General features: G+C 31.6%; 1 protein-coding gene across 1 annotated transcript in view; it reads right to left on the bottom strand.

Moving 5' to 3' along the window:
• PRL-1 (protein-tyrosine phosphatase 4A family member PRL-1) overlaps positions 1 to 10,924 on the bottom strand; it is a 134,868-nt gene extending 123,944 nt beyond the window's left edge. The window contains exon 1 of the mRNA XM_072546638.1: positions 10,762 to 10,924. The gene's annotated coding sequence lies outside the window, so the exon portion shown is untranslated. The remainder of the gene's footprint in view (positions 1 to 10,761) is intronic.
• Positions 10,925 to 23,260: the final 12,336 nt, after the last annotated feature.

The raw sequence follows: 23,260 nt of genomic DNA, 5'->3' as shown, positions 1-23,260 counted from the left end.
CGAAAACTAAGAAGAATAATGAAATGACATAAAATTTTTTTCGAAACGTTGCTAAACGAAGAGGAAGCTTATAGACAATTGAAGGTACGGCAGAAAAATTGAAATAATGGAAATAGCAACAAAATAAGCAGAAGGTGTAATAAAATTTAAAGAACAACGAAAAAAATAATGATACTTATTGAGAAATCATGCTATTATTATAGTGTATTTTTATGTATGAGAGAGTAATAAAACAATAAATTATGTATGCAAATCCCTAAACTGTTGATACGGGTGACTCAATGAAAAACAGATATTTGTCAACAAGTTTACAGAAGTATATAGGAAAACACTTTTAAATTGAGTATGACCACCAGGTATAAAGGTTGGAGCAAAATAGAATACAATAGTTGTGAGGGTTACTAATCCCTAAATAAGGTTGCCAGTGTCGGAGTGATGGAGTACTAATGAATTTGCAAGAAATGTAAGATGTTTATTTTATTGGTTATATATAACCAATAAAAGTTTAATAAGTATCTACATATTTGCAAAATAAAGTTTAATTCTTTAGATAAAATAAAACGTTTTATTTTATCTATTTGCAAAATAAAGTTTAATTCTTTGCCTATTTGCAAAATAAAGTTTAATTCTTTAGATAAAATAAAACGTTTTATTTTATCTGAAATGAGTGCATTCCACGAAGTAAGGGTTTCAACAATCAAACATTTAATTCTTTAATTCCAGGAATCTACGACAGTAATTGACTAGATAATTACCTTCTAAACTTATTCCACAGAAAATGTGATAGTGGGTTTTTCCATTTTGTATATAGGAAGGTCCAAGTGGCGTATTCAAAATTCTTAACAGTTCACTAAAAGTAGGTACTTCAGTTGCAAGGTGCAGTTTATTGTGTATACTAGTGTTATGGAAAATTTGGAAGTGCCGTGTAAACGCCGAAAAATTGGTCCTCTAACAGTTAATGAAAAAACATTAATATTTAATTGTTTTAAATCATTTACAGACAAACGTTTATGTGAAAGTGTTGATGAGACCGTTGAGTTAGTTAGCAGTACACTTGGTGTTGGGAAATCTACGATTTACAGAGTTATTAAAGAAGAGAAATGTGGTAGTTTTCAAATGCCACGCAATGCTCCAGGGAAACCAAAATTTCAAATAGAATATCATTTTAAAGAAGGACTTCGACGGAAAGTGCATGAATTCTTCTTTAGACAAGAATTTCCAACATTGGATAAAGTTCTTGTCTCAGTTCGAGATGATAAGGATTACCCAGAAATGAGTCGAAGTACGTTATGGAAACTTTTAAAAGAAATAGGCTTCCGCTGGAAAAAGAATCCCAGAAAGTCTATTTTATTAGAAAGAAGCGATATTGTCATATGCAGAAGACATTTTCTAAGAACCATAAAGGAAATGAGAAACCAAAAAAGAAAAATATTTTACCTTGATGAAACATGGATCAACGAGGGTCATACACCAAATAAATTTTGGCAGGATGAAACTGTTACAAGTCAAAGGCACGCTTTTGTAAATAACTTATCTACTGGTTTAAACCCACCATCAGGAAAGGGACGCAGGCTGATAATAGTACACATTGGCAGTTCAGACGGTTTTGTTGAAGGTGGTTTATTAATTTTTGAATCAACTCGTACCGGTGACTACCATGAAGACATGAACGCTGATGTCTTTCAAGAATGGTTCGAACAAATGATAGATCTTCTTCCTAAGAACTGTGTAATAGTAATGGATAATGCAAGTTATCACTCCAGACTTATAGAAGGACTGCCCACAACCAAGTGGTTAAAAAAAGACTTGCAGAATTGGCTGAGTTCAAAAAATATTACGTACTATCCCGGATCTATAAGAAAGGAACTTTATTCGTTGTGTGCCCTTCATAAAGAAAAATTTAAAAAATACGAAATTGATGAAATTGCCAAAAATCGTGGAATGACAGTACTTAGATCCCCACCATATCATTGTGAATTAAACCCGATTGAACTGGTATGGGCACAGATAAAGAGTGAAGTTTCAAGAAAAAATACCACTTTTAAAATTCATGATGTTAAACAGTTGTTTTTGGAGGCCGTAAATAATGTAAAACCTGAAAACTGGGAAAAGGCAGTAAATCACACTATTAAAGAAGAGGAAAAAATGTGGAAGCTGGACAATATTACTGATAAAATGATCGAGCCAGTTATTATAAATCTTGGTTCTGAAAGTTCATCTTCTGAATCTGATTTGGATTTGTAACAAGTAGCTGTAAGTTTTATATTAATATTTTTATTCATCTATTTAACATACCTTAGACGGTTTTAAAAACTCTTTTTCTCTTTTGTAATTTTTAAAAATTAAAAAAAGTGTGAATTTTTTAAAACCCTTTTTAATGTAGGCCAGTCAGTTCTAATATAGTGTGTGATAAAAGAGGTCACTTTTGTTTACATACACATAACACTTTATAACACTGAAATAATTCATTTATTTTTTACAATTATTCAAAGTAATTTTTCAATTAATCTTGAGCACGCCCATGGAGTGGTCGGAGCTACCAGTTAAAATTATGCTAATTACTCTCTCGTTCATAAAAATAAACTATAGTAAAGGACAGACTACATGGAAAAACCTTTAGGAAAAATATAATTTCGAAATTATGATCTTGTGGCATTTCGTTATTTACTATATTTAATGCTGGTATACAGATGGCTCTAAAACTGATGAAGCAGTTGAAGCTAAAGTGTACGGAGGGAAGCCAAGGTTGAGCCTGTCTTAGTAAAAGTCTAGGTTAGGTTAGGTAATCACTCCACTATATATAATATATATATATATATATATATATATATATATATATATATATATATATATATATATATATATATATATATATATATATATACAGGGTGAGTTTTTAGTGCAACATCGGTCAATAATTCCATTATGGTATAGAATATCCAACAAAAAACTTATTTAGAAAAAATGTAGGCAATGATATTCTCCATAATTGGAAAATATGTGGAATTCTACAGGGTGATTAATAACTACATGGTACAGCAAACACCCTATATATTTTTTCAAATTTGTATTCTTCTTATAATTCTTGTTCTTATAGTATTGGTTTTTGCATTACTATTTAGAGTATTGAACAAGTTATGACCATTTTTTATTTCGAAATCCCTATGAAATCAACACTATGTATATAAAGAAGTAATGCATAAACAATTATTTATTTTAAATAATAAAATAATTGAAATCATTGACAAAAATTTGTATACAGGGTGAACTACAAAACAAAATTACGATTTTCTCAATTTCTTTAAATGGATCACTCTTTTTTTTAGAAATATTAATAATAAGTAACTAACAAAAAATATAAACCATAACATTACGCAATGAATGTATCAATAAATAGGATATTATGGGAATATCATATTTGCTTAATGAAATACAAGATTCCTAAAATTCCTACAAGATAATAATATGTTGTGTATAATAATAACAAGATTATTTTTATTCAATAAATAACTCAAACAAAACAGAAAGCAAAACAATATAAAATTGATGAAACAATTATATTATGTTACATCAATAGCATTCTAAGCCAGGAATTTTTAATAAAACATTCCTAATTGCCGATTGTGACGCGTATTTGTGTCAGTTTCTAAGGTAAAATAGTAGGCTTTGAAAAAATGACAGTTTTCATATTATTACCTTTTTAATCGATCTGTGTGGCTTGTCTTTATTGTTAAAAATGAATTGTTCTGCAGAAGAGTTAACAGATACAATCTGGGTATTAGGAGAAAGTTCGAGAAATTGCTTACTTGCATCCAGAATATATCACGAGCGATATCCTGAACGGAGGAAGCCAAACGCAAGAGCTTTTGAAAAATTAATGGATCATTTTGTTCCCACTGGGACAGTTGTATATGAGAAAAATGAGAGAAAACTAAGTGAAGAAAAGGAATATGATGTACTGATAGCTACTACTGAACATCCCCACATCAACACTCGTCAAATTTTACGCCAACATAACATTCTTCGTATGCATAAACTGCATCCTTACCGCATACAATTACATCAAGAATTGACAGTCGATGATTATCAACGCAGATTAGCTTTTTGTCATTGGTCTCAGCAAAAAATGCAGAGACCGATTTTTTTTCGATTATGTGCTTTTTGGAGATGAGGCTACATTTCACAAAAATGGAACGGTGAATCGGCATAAGTTTCATTACTATGCATCAAGCAATCCCTATTTTGTTAACACTCATAGTCAAAATAGGTGGTCTATTAATTTTTGGGGAGTTGGCGATTATGTGATTGCCCACATTTTTTTAAAGGTCGTGTGAATGGTGCCATATATCTGGATTTTCTAAATAATCATTTGCCAATATATCATTACTGTCTCGACAACCCTTTTTCGGTCTTGGCCTGTTCCAGAATTCTTCTCCATTCTGATCTGTTTCGTGCTTTTTTTCTCCAGTTTTTTGTTTATAAGGTTGTTATATCATTTTCTATTTGTTTTAAGTATCTCAGCTTCGGTCTTCCTCTTGTTCTTTTTCCTACTGGCATCTGTTTAAATATTTTGTTTGGTATTTCAGCTTCTTCCATTCTTTCTACATGTCCTATCCAACGCAGCCGTCCTATTTTAATGAATGTTATAATATCCGGATCCTGGTATATTTTGTATAGTTCAGAGTTGTATATTCTTCGCCATATTCCGTTTTCTTTTGTGCCCTTATATATGTGTCGCAAGATTTTTCTTTCGAAGGTGGCTAACAACGTTTCCTCTCTTTTAGTGAGTTCCAGGTTTCTGAGCCGTATGTGAGTACCGGTCTTATTAGGGTTTTATATATTTGGCATTTTGTTTTTCTTGCGACGTTATCTGATCTTAGTTGCCTAATTAAGCCATGGTAAAATTTATTTGCAATAAATATTCGCCTCTTCACTTCCTCCGTAACGTTATTATCAGACGTGACTAGGGATCCCAAGTATATAAAGTTTTTTACCCCCTCTATGTTGTGTTCTCCTATTGTTATATTTTGTAGCTGCCTTATTTCTGCGTTTTTACTTACCTGCATATATTATGTTTTGATCTGATTGATTTTAAGACCACTATTTTGTGCAGCTCGTTCTATTTGGTTGTATGCCTCTATCATTTATCTTCTTGATCTTGCGATTATATCAACATCATCTGCAAATACTAGTATTTGCACGCTTTTATTAATGATTGTTCCTCGTGTATTGACTGTTGTGTCCCTCAGTATTTTCTCGAGTACGATGTTGAACAAGATGCATGATAGAGCGTCTCCCTGGCGTAGTCCCTTTTTCACATCTATTGTTTCCGTTAATTCATTTTGTATTCGGATTCTACTTTCTAGTTTTTCATTTGCCAATACTACTACAAAATGTACCGCTTAATATTCGACAACGGATGTGGTTTTTACACCACGGTACTTCAGTTCACCACATTGCCCCTATTCACAATCATCTAAATAATAACTTTCTCCGGAATTCTCCAAAATTGATTTTTTCATGTGGGGCTATATAAAAGACCTTGTATACCAGAAGCCTCCAACAAAGCCAGATAATACGAAAAATAGAATAAGAAAAGCTTTTAATAAGAAAACCAAAAATATCTCTGAAAATATAGGGAAGAGAAGTGAGTTTAGATATAGGGAATTCTATATAAAAATGAAAGAGTATCATAAATACAATATTTCTATGTAATAAAATACAGGGATTTCCATTTAATTGATTGAGAAAATCGTAATTTTGTTTTGTAGTTCACCCTGTATACGAATTTTAATCGAAGATTTCAATAAAACTTAATTTAAAAACTACAATATATTGTTTACCTTATTATATAAAATAAATAATTGTTTATGCATTACTTCTTTATATACATGGTGTTGATTTCATAGCGATTTAGAAATAAAAATGGTCATAACTTGTTAAATACTCTGTAAAAAATTGTATGTTTGCTATGCCACGTAGTTATTAATCACCCTGTAGAATTCCACATATTTTCCAAGTATGGAGAATATCATTGCCTACATTTTTTCTAAATAAGTTTTTTGGATATCTTATACCATAATGTATAATTATAATTATAGGCCGATGATATACCATCCCATCACGTGTCGTAACATGAGAGTTTTAATAGATGATTATAAACTTTTTATTGTTTATTTTGCACTTTGCGGATTACCAGATATGTGATATAAGATATGTGGTCAGAAAATTAGATAAAGATATAGTATCAGGCTTGAAGAATGATTATAAACATAGAAAAATCTGTTAATTACTATTTAAATGGGAATAAGCCACAATTAAAGGTTAAAATACGTTTATTGACGTTTCAATTTCCACTTCGGAAATCGTTCTCAAAATACAAACATTAGTAAATTAAACAAATTTTGTTTTTTGTTACTTAGTGAAAAATTCTTCTAATAATTTAATTTTATCTGACTCATCTATATTGACAATTCAGACATACCTTATACATTTTAAAGTAGACGACTTTAAAATGATATTGCCAATATTGTTGAGTTGCGTTCCTGGGACGACTTTACTTATAAGATAGTTCATTCGATTACATGAAATCAACTTTAACTTGAGAATATCCGTCAGAAAAGATCATAAAATGTAATTCGTCTTTAAAAAGACAAATACATGCCATGATGACAGTAAAATTCTCCTGTTAGTGATTCCATAGTAAATTATGAGGGAAAAACCAGGAAAAAACCTCATAATACTATCCCGACATGGTAAGTATTTGATCGTGCATTTAGTTTACCTTCAATAAACACCAAATTCCGATTTTATATGTTTGTTATTTAAAAAACATAAATGATGTATTCTCTATATGTTACTGACTTACCAATACTGGTATTTTCCTTTTAATAACTTCCTCTTTCAATATGGGTAACCAGATCCTACTACATTCTGCCGAGGAATTCGCGACACAATTGGTCTCATTTAGCATAATTAGAGCCGCTTCTTTGATTTTTCTCTTTTTACCATCCGTTTCTTTTAGGATTATATTTGAATCATTCCATTGAACCCTATGTTCATTATCCCATGCGTGTTTACAGATTTGAGATCTATCAAATCCTCTATTTTTAATATAGGATTGATGTTCACTTATTCTAACATTTAATGGTCTTGATGTTTCACCTAAATAAAACTGATCGCATTCACAAGGTATTTTATAAACGCAATTCTTCGTCCTTTCTTGTTCATTGTTAGGTTTGGTTTTGGACAAAATAGATCTCAACGTGTTTGTTGTTTTGAATGTTGTTGAAATGTTGAATTTATTTCCTACCCTTTTAAGCTTTTTCGATAATCCTTTTATGTATGGTATTGTTATTTTCCTCGTATTATTCCTTGCATATGCTGTAGGATCTCGTTCTAAGTTGTTTTGTTCTATTCGATCGATTGTTGAAAATTCCTTATTTATAAACGATAAAGGATAATCATTTTTTAATAAAACAGATGTTAACAAATGTTTTTCCTCCAAGAACGAATTTTCGTTAGAACAAGTAATTTTTGCTCTATCGTATAAGGATTTAATAATTCCCTTTTTAATATTAATATTGTGATTTGATTTGAAATTTAAATATCTGTTGGTGTGTGTTGGTTTTCTATACACCTGAGTTTCGTATCCAGTATCGTTCTTAGAGATTAAAACATCCAGAAAATGTAATGTGTTATTATATTCCTTTTCCATGGTAAATGTTATTGTCTCTTCTTTATCGTTTATATCATTTAGGAATGTGTCCAACAACTCTGATCCATGAGGCCATATTGAGAATACATCATCTACATACCTCCACCATACTGAGGGTTTTAAATTTTGTTTAGAAATAATATTTGTTTCAAAATCTTCCATAAATATATCGGCTAATAATGAAGATGAACTAGAGCCCATTGCTAGTCCAAAACTTTGTTTATAGAATTCATTATTTAGTTGAAAGTATGTATTATCTGTACATAATGTTATTAACTCCATTATAGCTGACATATTTAGTCTAGAATGGCACATTCGTAAATAAACTATTTATGTCAAAACTTACTAAAGTATTATTTGAATTAAATTCAATATTTGATAATTTATTCAAAAAATGTTGTGTATTTTTTATAAACGTGTCATTTTTATTTGCAATTGGTTTTAAAATATTTAATAAAAACTTTGATAGTTCACTACAAGGAGAATTCATGGTACTACAAATGGGTCTAAGTGGTATATTCGTTTTATGAATTTTCGGTACTCCATAAAAATTATTGGTCTTACTGTAATGAGGTGTAATTAATCTTAATTAATAGAAAAATCTGAATATCTAATCTTTGGGGGTACATAACGGCATAATCTGGTTACAACATCTGGTTAGAACAAGGTCACATTAAAAGTATATGCATGTAGGTTGAGAAACTAAATTACAATATTTAAGGCCATAGCAGAAATTCATGCTAAGTACTTTGGGGCTGAAGGGAACAATTAGATATGGCCAGATAGAGGAGGCTGGCCTAAAACGGTATACTTGGGTAAAACGACATATTACCTGCTTTTAACGAACCAAACAAATCTGGAATTGCATTCTACCTCAGAACGCCAAATGGTAGTACTGTCGACAACCTTTATGAAACTACGTGTCTCAGTTGTTATACATTCTGATATAACAGTGTGTTTATAATTAGTTGAGTGAATAGTTTTCTTTCAAACAAAAACATGCAACCAAATATGAAAAACTATGAACAACGGGTTAATAACACATATATTTATTTTATACCTAAAATTTAGCAAAGTGGTAAACATTATGGAGAACACCAGTGCAGTTTACCGTGTCTTTTACTACAAAGAAAGGTTTTCTGTGAATTCCGTTAATCGTTTAGAAGTGAAGTTGATTGAATGTACTGTAAGCATATTCCCATATTTTCCCCTGATCAGTGGTATACATTAGTGCAAATGGCCAAGAAAAACAATCCTTATCATGTGATCGAAATGGAAAAAAATTCTGGTTCTGAAAGCTCTTACTCAAGAAATCACTTTGAATTGGGATCGTGACGTAAATAATTAAAAAGTACATTTGAATAAAATACGCATTATAGAGGCAAATAGCAAATTCCCGAACAAAATTCTTTTTAAACATGATTATCGTGGGCAATATAAAACGATTGATTTATTACAAAAAGGTAGAAAGTCAATTAATATCGATATAAATAATGTTGAGCTGAAACAATTAAGTGCATAAAGATTTTCTTCCATTGACCAATCTACAATTTTTATGCTGATTTGCCTATGCCTTAGAAATCCATACCTATTTGTTTTTGAATACGTCCCTAGTATATAAAATTTTTATACCTTATTTAAAAACTTTTGCAAGTAACGGTTAGTGTTATGTATATTATATCCATATTAGTTACCTAATATTTTTTCTTTCTTTGTTTCAATAAAAAATTCGTTTATGGTTTTTAATTTCCTTCCTAAGTCCATTATGTTCCTGCTCGATTTAAACCTTATGTGAACATAACATACCTATAACGAGCAAGGTATCCTAAGTCCATAAACTTGTGTTTAATTGATTTTATCGTAAAAAACATAAGCGCAAACGAAGATAGACCGAAAGAGTTACATTATAATCAATTTTATTTTTCAAAAATTTTGTTTGGTTTAGAAAAGATGACCAATTAGCTCTATAATTTAATTAATCATAATATCCTTCTACACGGGAAAAGTGCATATTGTGTGATAGAAAATAAGTGAAACATACGACACAGATATATTTAGTTACTATTTATAGATTTATTTTGGTTTTATGTTTACATATTAAAATATAACAACATTACTGAATTTTTTAACACTTTTCTTTCTCTCGACATGTCTTTGTGAAATCAAATACTTCAGAAATGTTAAGACTAATTTTGGAGATACCTACATTAATTAGTATAGCGCCAAGAAAGCCAGGTATGTTCTAAATGTTTTTATATAAAATCAATTTGGATTGCCCTCATTGGGGGTCATAGGTCATATGCCTTCATAGGCCAAAATTTAGCGTGTACTATAGGATAGGCGAATATGATCTACTTTTATTAAAATTTAATACAAAAAGGTCATAAGGTAGAAATATGTTTGGTATAAATGACAGCTTATTTTTATTAATAGATGCAATAATTTATCCACATGATATATGTGTACATCATATTGCACCATTGGCTAATTTCTAACTTTGAATTAGCAACAAACACAATAGATTTCATTTCAATAAACTCTCTAAATTCATTACTTGATAGCTAACAACCACTCCTTTAAGATAGAAACCAATAAAAGGATAATGAAAACAACCTAATACAAAAACGTCTCGTACTCGATTCCAATGAATAAAAAAGTTTTATGACACCGTATTTTTATACGGGATGTTAAAAATTGGGACACTAACTAAATTTAAAAAAAATGTTTTTGGTCATAAGTAACAATACAGAATAGTGCAGATGGATTAATGTTATATCCAACTATTAATAGCCAACATAAATTAGGTGTCAAGGACCTACATGTGACAAAAAGTTCTATAGATAAGAAATGTATAATTCTTTCGCCAAAAACTTTCTTTCAATATAAATAAAGTTGTTTTACAAGTATATATATAATATAATAGTCCACAAACTAAAATCCTGTCCAAGTATTAATAAACAAATTTAGATATTATGGTGAAAATTCTTGAAACATTAAAAAAATTGACTTAGAAATTTTTATAAACAAATAAAAGAAGTACATACCTCTTTAGCCATACACATTGAAAATGCAATTGTCAGGATAATGTCTCAGATCCACAAGAACGTGGATAAAACACCAACACAATTTCACACAATCACCTCTCTAAAGCGTTTCGCTTTAGTACTACAGGATGGTTCAGCAAGATGGTCCTCACATGAAGTCTATTGACGTCAGTGTTCCAATACCCCACGCCCCACCAATGGGGTGTGACGACTGCTTGATACATCATATGTTCGCTCTCACTTCAATATTAACCTATATCAAGCATTTGTCTCTATCTTCGCAGAATTTAGTAAAGGTCAAATTGATAAGGTAAAATAATACATAGCTAGGCAACACTCTTATCAGGTAGTTGTTTAAAAGGTTGTCTAAATTGTATACCTAAAACAGAAAACTGGTTCTGAAACAAACTGTTTTCTTATAGCACGTTTAAGTATTGCATTTATAGCATTTGTATGGGATTAAATCACAAATTGATTGTAATGAAAATTACATATTACTTTATTATTTGTTTTTGACGTTTCGGTTTCCAATGCGGAAATCGTTTTAAAAAAATATTATAAATTAAGAAATTATGTTAACCTATAGATGTTAATTATTATAATTAATAATATAATTTCTTAATTTATAATTTTTTTTTGAAACCGATTTACAGATTGAAAATCGAAACATCAAAAACAAATATAATATGTAATTATTATTACAATCAATAATTGTTGTTTAATCCCATATAAATACCTACAATATTTAACTAAAAACAGATTGTTAATTTTTTAAATATTTTAGTGTACTTAATGATTTGTTAATACATGAAAATAATATATATTTGAATTTAGCTACTAATTAGGTATTGTCTTATTGTGTTTGTATGTGATAAAAGCTCTCAGGTATTTGGCACTTTCTATTTTTCCAAATTTGTGTTTTTTGGATTTGAAATCACCTGTGGGGTTACATAGGTATTTAGGTACTTATTCATTGCTATATATTTTGTTTTCGTTCAGGGCAAAAATAGTATTAAAATGATCTTCGACATAAAAAATAGTACTAATACAATTGGGATATACATTTTGGAGAATTTGGATAGTATTATTAGAGATACTCCAATTGAAATAATGAAAAAACAACAGAAAGAAGTTTGAGAAAAAAAAACGAAACTCAAAAAGTTAAAATTGGCTCAAAAAATAACAAACGATACAGTTGCCCAGCCCAAGCTATTCAAAAATAAAGAAAGGGTAAAGCAGTTGGACCAAATGATATATCCGAGGAATGGTGGACAGCATTAGGAGAGATGAGATCAAAGGTTTGTTTAATATGTTAATGTTAATAATGTTTAATAATAGAATAATGTTTTTCTTTTATTTGTTTATATAAATATTTGCTTCAGTTGTTTGCGTAGGTATATAATGCCAGCATTTATGTTCTCTTTCGTTTTCGTTAACTCCCTCACACATTAGACATTAGAGTCAAAGTTTACCACTATCTTAAGCCCACTTGCAGTTTTAGACAGTTGTGCTTCTTCAGAGTTTTGGCGATCCAGTAATTAAAGTAGCTGCACCAGAGTTATTTTTTTTAATTTCTGCTGGACCAGGTAAAATAGGCAAAGCCTTTAGGTCAGTTGGTTTTACAAAGTTGCTTATTTTATCAAACGTGGTAATTGTGTGGTCGGCGGACAAAAGCAGACCAAATTTGAGTCTTTTCAGGAAGTGATAAAAACTATTTTAAAATTAAACGAATGAGCAAATGTTGCTTTTATTAATTAAAATTATGTATATAGGATACATGTATTACAATACAACTTAAAAACAACATAAATGTTAAACCTTTTGGATTTTGATTGACTTTTTCAGTTAGGTACGTCTTTCTTTATTGACTTATCTTATAAGGAAGGTATAAATGAAGTGTAAATTTTAAAATAAAAAGAAACATAAATAATATATTATTATAATTACGAAATAAACATTAAAAAATACAATTTCAAAAGAACAAAAGCATAAAGTTCGAATTAATTTATTTCTTCATCATCACTTACAAGATCGGGGTGAGTATTTTGAGTTATAGCATTCGTATGCAAGCCTTGATAAAAACTGTGAAATAAGGTAGGAATTAGAGGCAGTAGCGAGATAATGTCTGCTTTTTTCTCTCTAGAAATAGGGACTGGTTGATTAGTTATAATTGGAACCTCCGAAGGTAGTTGACCCCCTCTTCTGTTGAAATCAATAGTTTTAAATGAGTATTCTCTATTAAGGTCTGTCTTTCAATTGAACGATTGCCAAGTCTCTCGTATATCGAAGCCATCTTTTGTCCAGTCATCGGAATTGACAACCATCAGTGTCTTTATTTCTTAGTACCATGCAACCTTTAAGTAAAGATGAGAAATCAAAGAAGTCTGTTTGTGACATTTCCATAACAGTGAATTTAGAGCTGCTTGACGTACAAGTTGCATCCAGTCATGAGGGTGAAATATTTGAATGTCAGTAACATAGCCACTAAGCTACGGCTGCCTATTCAATTATACTGTGATCAGTATCTACTTCCAAGTGAGTGTGACCTGGTACCATAAACTTATGATCTATTAGCGTAATATTAGATGAGGATCTATGCAAGGCCCACGTAAACATGGCAGATACATGAGAGTTGCGGTTTTGTTTCCTACATTTGTCTGAATAATAAATTACATGTTCTCTCTGAGCTGGTACGATTGTTTGCAGATGTTCGTATAGAAAAGATGCTATCTGATCTGCCCCTCTACCTGCAACAGATTCATACCACATGTAACAAACAGCTTTCCCTGTACTGTTATCATGAACTGTCAAATTAAATGTCCACAGCTGTCTCTTATAAAATGCAACAGATGATTTTAAATCTGGTGTTGGTAAGCACTGTTGTAGGTCGAAAATGTATGTCCTTAAATGTGGAACAGGTTTGGCAGTTTCGGTATCTTTCCTTTTTTCATTATAGGCTTGATCAGCTTCTATTTGGTGGGATTTGTGGTCTAAAGAGAGTTTTTCTTTCGGGTCATCTGTACAAATTTTTAATTGCATAATAAAATTATCGCAGGTAAAACATGTAACAAGTTTTGGCTTTTTAAATTCCTGTGAATAAATTTTGATAGATGTGGGCGCAGGTGTGGACTGTTTGAAAATTCGTACATTTTTTTTAAAGTTATGTGAGATGGTAAGTACTTCTTCGAAGTGTGTTTTCGTGAATAGTGACATTCGTACAATGGAAATGAAAGTATATGATTTTTTATTTCTATTCTTCTTCACTAATTTTCGTTTTTGGTGTCTTTCCCCTTTTATCTTCTACATCAGTACCTGCAATCGTAGATTGAATCTTATTGGCGATACTTAAAATAAAGTGTTTGCTTTCATCGAAAACGTTAAGAAGACAACCATGACAGATAGGTTCCTTATTTCCGTTTATAAAAAGAGAATAAATCAAAGTTTTTGACCTGCATTTAACCTTGTTTAGATACCTTGTTCTTCGTCGATATGAAGCAGTTACTTTCACTTGAATAAGAGATGCCATGTATGTTGCTCCTTGAGTACGAACCTAAACCCCAATATTCATCAAAACACTTTTTTAACTCGATTGCATTAAAGCGATCTTTACATTTCATTCAACATGAGCTTAATACTTTGGCTTCGCGTGAAGGTATTGGTTTTCCTTGTGACGTAAGATAACCTTTTCCTAAATTTCGCTGTAATTTTTTCTCAGCTTTGGGTTTCCTTGTCCTTAGTTTTTCTATACGTGCATACTTATACATTTCACACGGTATATTATTAACGAAAACATTGAAAGTGATAAGAAACGTGAGGAACGCAATGTAATCAATACCTAAATTACAAATCGAATGAATCATTTACATAATATCCTTTTTTCATAACTCCCTCAGTCTTTTCGCTAGCCAGCAATTTCACTGATAACTGTACCTAATCAGTTAAGTCAAACGTTTGGTTAGGTATACGCCGATCTAAACCAGATAAAAGGACTTGATTGGTTAAGTTCCTCTAAAATGGATAAAATTGTGAGTATGAAAAAGATCACTATTTAATAGGGAACCACTGGTATAACATTTGACTTGTCTTTTTAATTCCAGCGGTAGAAATTTTTTTTTTTTTAGATGATTTTAATAAATACAAAAAATTTCTGAACAATTGACTTGTTGTACAGAAACGTCTTGTAGAATAATAATTTGTTTTGGTTTCTCAATACTATTCGGAGATTTATTTTCATTTTTACTATTGTCATCAACAAGGGAAGTTTCTTGCTAGTTATGGATTGCAAAATCTTGATCACGAAACAATGGCATAATGCTACATTTTCGAAAACCATGCAAAGAAATTTCCATTGATGTTATCCTTAAATATGCTTTTGCAAACAAACTGCTATTAATCTGTCACAGAGCAATTGTTTTTCCAGGATTATTTCTTACTCATTTTTCGATTTGTTGGCAATGATATGTCTTTAAAGGTCCTATAAAGGCTACATCTAAAGGTTGTATCTTATGAGTTGAGTGTGGAGGTAGGCATATTACAATGATACTACAATAATACTACTTCATTTTCTAAGCTCAAAATTTTTAAAACGTATCTAATCATTCCGATGAATTCCAATGGCAAAAATAAAATAAAACAAAACAACACTGGCGCTTACTGGAAACGTCAATCTGATGGCCAATTCTTCCAACGGATGTAAACAGCAAGAGATTTTGTATGAACCCTGCAAAATCTACAAATGCAATATATTTTATTTATATAACAGACCCATCGCGATACATCAGCACATAGACCAAATATTTGGGAATACAGCTTATCATAAATACCAAGTGTGCAACATGCAAGCGCCACTGCGGTGAAGACGTATATTGCTGTAATGTCAGCTGATAGAACATGCCACAATGATAACGAAATTTTGACTGTCGAACTGGAGCCTATACGGTAAATTCAATATAAATAGATCTTGACTTTTCTCCTCCAAAAAACATAATCAAAAAACCATATTCGTCCTCGGGGATTGCATTACCAAAAGATCCAGTGGAGTTATGCCTTAACGGATAAAGATGGGAACTGCGTGGAAGATTAGGTTAAATAGAACAAGTTGACACATTTACACGACCAAAACTACGCAATTCAGCACGTATTTATAGCGCTAGTGAGTGAAATATGTATATAAGCAAAAAACAAGGACATTGGAAAAAACCTTTTCTTCTTAGAATGCCATCTCCCTACTGACCCTACTGAGGTTGGCATAATGACTGAAATAAATCAATCGATCTGCATTAATAGATAGGCGGCGTTAAAATTCACGTAAAGGTACTAGAAGTGGAATTATACTAACCAAAACGTATGAACGAGAAAATTACAATCGTCGAAATTGTTGAAGTGATTGGCTGAGACCCATGTGAGAATTAATAAATTACAGTGCATAACAAAAATGCATTTTAAGTGCATCTCGGTTATATTTTCAATGATTTTTGTTCAAAATTTTTTAAAATCGGCTCTAATTTGTTATTTTGACTTAAACTTTTGGTATTAAATGTGACAAAATCCCTATTATTATTTATTGCAAAAATTATTGTAATAAATCTTTTATAAGTTTATATTTTCAATTTGGTATTTTGAGTTAAGACATACTGTATAACTAACATTATTTTTAAGATTTCTAAACAATTTTACTTAAAAATTATTTACAAATCAAATAATTTATACGTATATACTTATAATAAACCGATTGGATAATAACATAATACATAATAATGCAATATTAGTAAGTATTAAAAATATATGAATATCCCAATAAAATACAGTTTTTACAAAAACAAAGAAAATGACACTGGTTTTTTTTATCGTCATACAGCCAGACACAAAGACACTGGTTTTGACACTATAACTTTTCACATTCTAGGTCACCTTCATCGTCGTCGATGTCTGACCACGAACTGTGTGGAATCGCCAACATGTACAATCAGTTCAACCACGTCATCTATTAAATGTTCTTTTCTAAGGTACTCAGATTGTTAAATTTTTCTTCGGCTATCTGCCTAACCTCTGACTTTTTAAACGACGCATTTTTTGATGCTACATGATTTTTGACTACTCCCAAATTTTCTCAATCGGATTTAGTTCAGGGTGGTATGGAGGAAGACGTAATACAATGTGTCCTTGTTTAGCCATTATTTTGTCTACTACATATTGTTTAAATCTTTGCTTATTCAATTTAATTTTTGAATAAAGTTCGGGTTTTGTATTGGTCACTTCAAAAGAAATGCATTTTTCTGTAAGGCATTGCCTCATGTCCTTTTTTCCATCAAGATGTAGGAACCGCTTCACAGGCTACGTTGCGGTAGGATGCGTTGTCCAATACAAACACGGTTTTCTGGTGCAATTTGAGAATTAACTTTTCTTGAAACCATTTTGTAAAGTTGTCGTGGTTCATATCATTGTGATAATCTCCAGTACGCTGACCGGATTTGAAGATTAGGAGGCAATTTGGAACAAAACCTTTTTACCCTCCTGCATGTACAATAATTAACTTCTGACCTTTGGCAACAGGAGACTTTAAACAGTTGCTTGAACCATCATCCCTTGATTTAAATGTATGACTGCTGTGAAGATACTTTTCGTCAATTTAGATAATAGCATAACCCTCTGCTATACATTTTTTTTATTTTACTTAGATAATCTGTTCTTTTGGCTCGAACATCCGTTTTTGCCATCAGTATTTTTCTGTTATCCTTGGTTTTTTGCCATTTAAAACCTAATTTCTTCATCAGCTTTCGATAATTTTCATCGACGTTTGTTTTTGGTTTTGACTGATTGATTTTTTTTTTTTGGAAGATTTAAAGATATTTCCAGAGCTGTCTGAAGGAGATGAAAAATCGGAAACTTTCTTTCCTTCTTTAATAATCCTTTGGACGCTACTTTTAGAAACTCATTAGCTTTAACAACCATATTCAAAACCGAAAATTTCGTGTTGTTTTTGTTCCTGGTCCTTTTTCAAAAATTGATACACGTTGTAGATAATCTGTCGGCCCTGACTGTGAACAACACGACTGTTGTCATTGTGATGTAAGCAATGTAAAGAAAATGAAAATATAAAATAATATTTTAATTAGATAATTATGATTAATCTAAAGATAAATTAAAAAAAACATATCACGTGTATGTTCGGTAAGTGTTATAAAAGTCTATAAAAAAAAACACCAAAAAATTATAATTTAGTTATAACCCAAAAAAAAATTTAAAAACAAATGTAGAGATTAACTATATACTTATAGAAAATAAGCATTGAAATTTTTATTTTTATCAACAAAAATTAATAATGATCTGTGATTAATGAACACAGTTCGAAGCCAAACCTTCCATCCACACAACAAAAATTATTTTTTAATTTAAAAAAATTTACTTTTTTAGTATTTTATTTTATACTTTTAGAACACGATGTATAAAACACATATTAAAAAAAAAGACTCAAATCAATATAAATCGTAACATTTGAAGTAGTTTTGGAAAAGAGATTATCTCAAATAAAATATTAACAAATCAATTGAAGCAGACTCCAATTTTTATTGTTGTGTAACACTCTCAAGAAACAAAATAAATAAAGAAATTTTTCCTCATCCCTCTGTTAATTTATTATAAAGTACCTACCTATCCTATTATATATTTATCAAATCTTAAATGATAAATAATAATTGAATGGACTATTGCCAATCAATTTGAACTACGGCACTTTGGTTCCAATATAATGCTTGGATTATCTTTATGATTTTACTGTCAATGTGCCTATTTATAAGTATCAATATTACTTTTTCATCTCTTACTCTATCGAAAGCTTTTTTGTAGTCAACAAAGCACAAGCGTAGGTCAACGTTTACATCACGACATCGCTGAATCAGTATTTTCCACTAATATCCTCCTCTAACTTTTCATAGATTCTTTTAACAGTAAGTATTTTTAAAGTATGACTGATGACGCTCAGTGTTTGATAGTCAGAGCACTATTTTACTGCTTGTTTTTTAGAGATGGTTATAAATGTTGACTTCAACCACTCTTGCGGTATTATTCCCCTATCGTATACCGTATTAAACAAATCTGCCAATACTTCCAAATTATCCTCTTCCACTAGTTTTAAAAGTACTATAGGTATTTCGTCTAATCCAGCTGCCTAATTATCTTTAGAGTTTTTGATAACATGTTTGATTTCATCTATCGTGATCTTCTGTCTCTTTAAAGGATTTAATTTTTGTATCTCCTGTATTTCACCTCTTTAATCTTAGAAAAGTTCTCTAGCGTACTCCTCCCATCTTCTTAATTCCTTGGATAAATCCAATAGCAGTTCTCCTTTCTTGTTTTTTTTGTATCGTTGTTGACATATTTGACCCATTCCGGTCACTTCTCTTATTTTTTGTGCATAAATATTTCTCATATTATATTTTGTTTCTAGTTCCTCTATATCTTTACATTGTTTCATAAAATATATTTCCTTTTTTCTTTCATCTGTGGTAGTATTTCTTCTGTCATCCATTGCTATTTAGCATCTGGACTGTGTTGTGTCAAACTTTCTTGAGTTGGTTTCAGTAATATGTTTTTTATATTATTCCACTTTTTATTTACGTCCATAATTTGTTAATTCGTTTTTTATTTCATCGTTTTTCAGCATTCTTATATTTTTTGGTTCTGAGTTTAATTCTTTTTAATTTTATTTTCACGATAGCAACTAACGGATTGTGGTCAGTGTTAACACCTGCTCCAGGATAACTTTTAACTGAGGTTACAGAGTTTTTATACTATATAGCTGTTTACGACTATAAAATCTCTCTGATTTTTGACAATGTGGTTTTCTGTATGTGAACGAGACGTCCATGTATATAGTCTTCTCTTAGGAAGCTGAAACTAAGTAGGTACTGGCAATTACCATATTCTTTTCTTGGCAGAATTCTATCAGCTTTTCTCCTCTCTAGTTTCTAATTCCTAATCCGAACTGTCCTACTATATTTTCAACTATACCTGCTCCAATTTTTGCATTTAAGTTTACTAAAATGTATGCAATGTCTCTAGACTTTGTTAACTTCAGTGTATTGTGCAATTCTGAATAAGACTACTGAGATCATATTCATATTGCAATACCGTGTTTGAAATTTTAACATTAATATTCGTTCTTGATTTGAACGACACCTAGGATTGGTTTTCTAATTGTGTTGCTTTTAGTGAAAGCTACTCGGTATCGATTATTTGTCTCCTCTATCTAGTGTAAACCATGTGGTGGTTATTTATTGATATATCTTCATTTCCTCACCATTGCACATCGCTAACACCAAGTATATCTATATATAACCTCTCTTTCTCTTTGATAACGTTATGTAGTTTTCCAGGTTGGTACATATTTCTTACATTCCAGGTAGCTATTTTTATCTGAGTGGGTTGAGTATGATTTACTTTTGTGTGCAAGAATTTCGCATGCTGACGACCGAAGAGGCATTGCATTTTGATGGCGTTGACGACTTTCTTGGTTATTCCGCCTTCGAGACCAATTTTTCAGTCTCAGGACAATAGAGTGCCCTTGCAATTACCAACTCATCCGGCCCGAAGCCGTTGGCCAGTAAATGGTGGATTGTATATCCCAGCAAACACTCGGACATCATAGCCTCGTTAGTTATCTAGTAGAATTTACCAGATAACCACGATCTAGATCATCCTACGAGCAGGTGAGGATGACATTTGAATAGGAGTGGCTATATGTTGCGCATCACTTATCCCATTTCACCCCTCTAGAAAAACCTTTATCATCATCATCATCATCAACCTGTATGCGTCCACTGCTGGACATAGGTCTCCCTCAGCTCTTTCCATCTGTTATTGCTAACACGCTTTAGGTCGTCAGTCCATCTAGTTGGTGGGCGTCCTCTGGTCTGTATTGCTTCTTGCCCTGGTCTCCACTCTAAAATCTCTAAAACCTACATAGTACCCTAAAATCTCTAAAATGGCTTTCAAAGGAAGGTTTAACTTGAGAAAGTTGAGTTTAAGATAAGTACTAAAATAATTGGACATAAAGTGAATAACCAAGCGAGCGGTAATAACTACCTTAATGGTATTCAGATCCACTTATGGAAAAACATGTTATATTGTATTTATAACATAGTGGTAAGATTAAAAATTACATATACATAACTGGTATGGAGGTCAAAGCTGCAGCAACAAAACACCATCCTCAAATTGAGCAAGCTGCAAAGACTAACTTGCTTTGGAATTACAACCAACAGGAGCTATGGAGGCCCTATTGGACCTTCCTCCTCTGCATATTGTTATAAGGAGGGAAGCGACAGAGATATTATAGACTGGTATAGATAGAATAGTATGAGAAAACTGGAGCAACTTAATGTTAATATCAGGGCACATTATCATCATAAATTAAATTTGGTGTCGGATGATGACTTCTATCCATATAGTGCCTCATATAGGCTTAAAGTACGTTTCCAAATCTAGATCTGCCCATGAGAGGGATGGGGCAGAGAAAACACACAATTCAAGATGCGTGTTTATACTGCACTGGTCCGCAGACTGGTCTAAGACTGCAGAAGGTCCGGGTATAGGAATGTGCAGTAAAGGTGGAAATATAAACATTTGTATCCCACTAGGAGAATATACCTCAGTTCCAAAGAGCTGATGAAGTTGCTAGTAGGGGTAAGCTACAAAATACTTCGCTCCAGGCTAAAGTACTGAGGAAACAAGCAAGAATTAGCTTAGAATCAGTACAGGCTTCCTTACTCGATATGCGCCAATCAAGGTAGGCTTCAAAAAATGAGTTCGTTTGATGGAGACGGAAATGGATACCAATCCACTAACCTGTACAGGCTGATACAAGGTTACAGAATTATGGAATGAGTATCACGAATAAATGGAAGATGTACAATAAACCAAGTGGCTGCAGTGCAACCCGTCTATAACAAAGTCTCCATAAAACACACACAACCAGATAATGCCAGGAACACTACGTACCTAGTCTGAACGACGGGGAAAGAGAGGCATAACGGCACATTATATCAAAGGTCCATTTATCGAGATAACAGTGGGGATAGATGAAATATTACAGCAGATACTTTGCGCGTCAAGACAAAAACGATGAAATAAAACACTAAGTTAAATGGATATGATACACAGCAGTAAGCTTGCCTGAAATATGATCAAGAAACTTAAAGGTGACACATTTACCAAAATCATAGTGGAGATAGGTGAGAGATTAGAGCAGATACTTTACACTTACATGACAAAAACAATGAAATAAAACGCTATGATCAATATGATTAAGAAACTTAATGGTGATACTACAGAAGTAAAGCAATCATACGCAGTAACGCCAAATCAGACAGAACACCAACTACTCGTTAATCTTCTGTTTTCGGTGTCTTCTCTATTACCCAATATTGGCATTATTATTCTGTCTTGTGCTATTCTTATTAGGACATATGCATTCATTCCAGTCCACTTCCCTATGTTCACCATCCATAAGCACCTTCTATAATTAGCTTTATAAAAATGTATTTCGGGTCTCTATAAATATGCCCCAGTTAATTTGTTTTTCACGCAAGTAGTTCCCTATCACATCCCATGCATCTCAAAACTTCTCTATTAGTGATATGTCCTGTCCAGGATATTTATCATAATCTTTGAAAAAGCCTCATCTCAAATGCCTTTAATCTATTTATTCCACGTGCCCCCAGTTTATACCGCTGAATTTTTCTAAATCTTCTCTTCTTCCTTTTATGCTTTTACCGCCCATTACTAACCGGATAAAAATCTAATATATAGCCGGATCTGAATCCGAAAATAAAATTTATCAATACGTAACTTTCAGATTTAATATATTTTTAACTATTTCTTATACATCGCACAATTCTCTTATTGGTATCTCTGAAATCTTCTGATTTTATTAATGTGAAACATCTATTGCAGTGGGTTATTTTTGATATTAAATCAATTTCCGTTTTTATTTATTTCTCTTAACAAACCATTCTTTATATGTTTTCTATGCAAAATAATTTCGATATTTCACGTCTACCAACCGTCCTATTGTAACGTTCGTCACTATCTAATTATAATTTAAACATCAATAGTCTTTTATAACCACTAATAGTGTTAGACAATCCACATTACCTGTATAGGTATTTCAAGTTGATAACTATGACAGAATTTGGCATGTTCAACTGGACTTGAGATCTGACACGCTCCTCCACGTTAGACTCACTTCCGATCAAGACTTGAAACTAGCAACACCTGTAGCATACGGTCAGTGTCCAACTTACTGGACAAAAAAAGTTTTAAGAATCCGTTTTGTTTTTTTTTTTAAGAGAAATGGTTTCAGTTGCAGAACGAAGTTTTATTTAGTTATTTAGAAGAGGAAGGAGTGCAATTGTTTTGGTTTTGCTAGTTTTGTTCAGTAATTGGCCTCCGGTGAGTATACAGTTTGTAATTTTCCTGTAAGACTTATGCACCTGCCAGA

This window comes from Diabrotica undecimpunctata, chromosome 10 (genome assembly GCF_040954645.1).
Source record: "Diabrotica undecimpunctata isolate CICGRU chromosome 10, icDiaUnde3, whole genome shotgun sequence".
Classification (NCBI taxonomy): domain Eukaryota; kingdom Metazoa; phylum Arthropoda; class Insecta; order Coleoptera; family Chrysomelidae; genus Diabrotica; species Diabrotica undecimpunctata.
This window is presented reverse-complemented; position numbering and strand designations above follow the sequence as displayed.